Here is a 2,641-nt window from a genome sequence, read left to right on the forward strand (position 1 = left end):
ACTTTTCTAAATCAGTATCAAGTTTTTAAGTTTTCGTGAGGATGTTCTATACGTGTGAGTTTCTTCTACTTTGTTTCTTCAATTTTTTTTGTTCATGATGGTTGCCGTTTTGTGTCTAATTTATATATTTTTTAATTTCTTGCGGGTATTTTGGCGGTTTTATTTGGTGTCGCAAATGATATTACCGAATGTAAGGTGCTTGTTTTTGCTAGCCCATAATAGTTGTTCAATGTAAAAAAGTGTGTGCACTTGAGAATATTTAATTATAGAGCTCCAAGTAAACAACTTACACTGAAAATAAACAAAAGTACTGCATAGTATAATAAGTAAATTACAACCATCGGTATCACAATTTAATCTCTGCCTTTCTCTTGTATAGCCGTGACTGCCGACTGGGCGATATGCCCTATGCAGAAGAAGAAGAGGGCGTGGGGAAGAAGAGGGGGCCATGGGGGTTAGAACTAACGGGTTGAAGCATCAGAACTGGATAGGTTTTGCCCAGCTCGGTTTTTGTGGTCCTAGAATAATCGACTAATAAAGATAAACGCCGAATCAAATTCAGGGTGACTCAAACTAAAGAAAATTTTCAGATACCTAACATATATGTGCTCTCATTTTTGAACTTATTGTTCCTCTCGGAGTAGATTAGATCGGGCTCTAATAGCAATTTTCGTTCAACCTCCTAACATCCCTAACATTAGGATGTGATGGCCACAGGCTCGCTGAAAGTTGCCTTTCTATCTGCCCGGACATAAGAAATCACAGAAAACTTCATCAACACACCTAACCTAGTTAAGTAATAACTTCATTATCACTGCAGAGTAGATTAGCCACACTCTCAAACAAGTCTCCACCAGAGAGAGTTCAAAAAAAAGTCTCCACCAGAGGCAGAGAGTACCCGTTACCCAACCACTATAAATCCTACTCAAACCCGGCAGCAACGCAACTACACTTCGAGAACCGCGGGAGGACGCGCGCGCCACGACAATGGCAGAGGAGCCCCCGCCGGGGAGTAGGCCGAAGCCGCCGATGTCGCGCATCATGCGTCTATCCCTCAGGGCCGTGGACTACGTCGCCGACGCCACCCGCCGCGCCGACGGCACCGTGAACCGCCGCGTGCTTTCCCTCCTAGACCCGCGCGTCCCGGCCTTCTCCTCCCCGTGCCGCGGCGTCGCCTCCCGCGACGTCGTCATCGACCCAACCCTCCGCATTCGCGCCCGCCTCTTCCACCCAGCGAGACCCGGCGACGCCAAGGGAGCGCCTCTCCCCGTGATCGTTTTCTTCCACGGCGGCGGGTTCGCGTTCCTCTCCGCGGCGTCGCTGGCCTACGACGCCGCGTGCCGGCGCATCGCGAGGTACGCCTCCGCGGCCGTGCTCTCCGTCGACTACCGCCGCGCCCCGGAGCACCGGTTCCCCGCGCCCTACGACGACGGCCTCGCCGCGCTCCGCTTCCTCGACGACCCGGATAACCACCCGGCGGACGTCCCGCTCCAGGCTCCGGTGCTTCCTCGCCGGGGACAGCGCGGGCGGCAACATCGCGCACCACGTCGCCAGGCGCTACGCCGCGGATGTGCCTGCGTTCAAGAACGTCCGTCTCGCCGGCGTCATTGCCATCCAGCCCTTCTTCGGCGGCGAGGAGCGCACGCCCTCCGAGCTCCGCCTTGACGGCGCGCCGATCGTGTCCGTCGCCCGCACCGACTGGATGTGGCGCGCGTTCCTCCCGGACGGCGCTGACCGCACTCACGAGGCCGCGTGCTTCACCTCCCCTGGGGCAGCCGCTGGCCTGGACAGCCCGGCCTTCCCGCCGGTGCTGCTCGTCATCGGCGGCTATGACCCACTGCAGGACTGGCAGAGGCGGTACTGCGAGATGCTGAAGGACAGCGGCAAGGACGTGAGGGCGTTGGAGTACCCGGACGGCATTCACGCGTTCTTCCTCTTCCCTGGATTCGATGACGCGCGCAACCTCATGACACGCATCGCCGAGTTCGTCGGCGAGAGCCACGATGGCGGCAGCGAGTAACCCTTATTCCACGCCTGCTTGCTTGGGTTGTTGGGACTTGGGAACCTGGATGCCGTGTCGGATGCGTCGTTTGGTACTTCTGGCTGCGACATTCTTTTGGTTCTAGGAATTGCTAACTCAGATCTAGATGATATTTAAGGATGTCATATCTAAGTCCAGGACCGTCAGATTATATATATCTTTAAAACTCGCGCAAAGTGATCGTTCCTCGCATGCTCGTGCACGTCGCGTTGACGTGCCTGTGTCTCCACGCGAGATTGGGGCGGGCCGTCTTGTTTGTGGGCTTTTTTCTGTTTTGTCTCGGGCTGGTCTGCACCATTTGACATGTTTATGGTTTTTTTTCTGTTTGTCTCAGTTGTGGGCTTCCATGTACCGTGGTTGGAATTTCTCAAAAAAAAAAGTACCATGCTAAGAGAACAGTCAGAGAGAGTTGTCCCTATTTTCTCTCGAGAGGTGCTCATTCATTTTCTCACGATGCTGTTTTTTTGCTACACTCCTTCACGTGAGGAGTGGGTTGGAAGTGAAAAGGGTGGAGTGAAAGTAAGTGATTTTCCACTCCCATTTGTTTTTTATTTATATTTTCTCTCTTTTTTCATTTCTTTTTATTTTTCCTTTTTTATT

The 2,641-nt window shown here is 52.9% G+C and overlaps 1 pseudogene; it reads left to right on the forward strand.

The window, feature by feature from the left end:
• The first annotated feature begins 987 nt into the window (after nucleotides 1–987).
• On the forward strand, nucleotides 988–2,030 carry LOC119283607 (annotated as a pseudogene).
• The last annotated feature ends 611 nt before the right edge of the window (nucleotides 2,031–2,641 follow it).

The sequence above is a fragment of the Triticum dicoccoides genome, chromosome 4A, assembly GCF_002162155.2.
Source record: "Triticum dicoccoides isolate Atlit2015 ecotype Zavitan chromosome 4A, WEW_v2.0, whole genome shotgun sequence".
NCBI lineage: Eukaryota > Viridiplantae > Streptophyta > Magnoliopsida > Poales > Poaceae > Triticum > Triticum dicoccoides.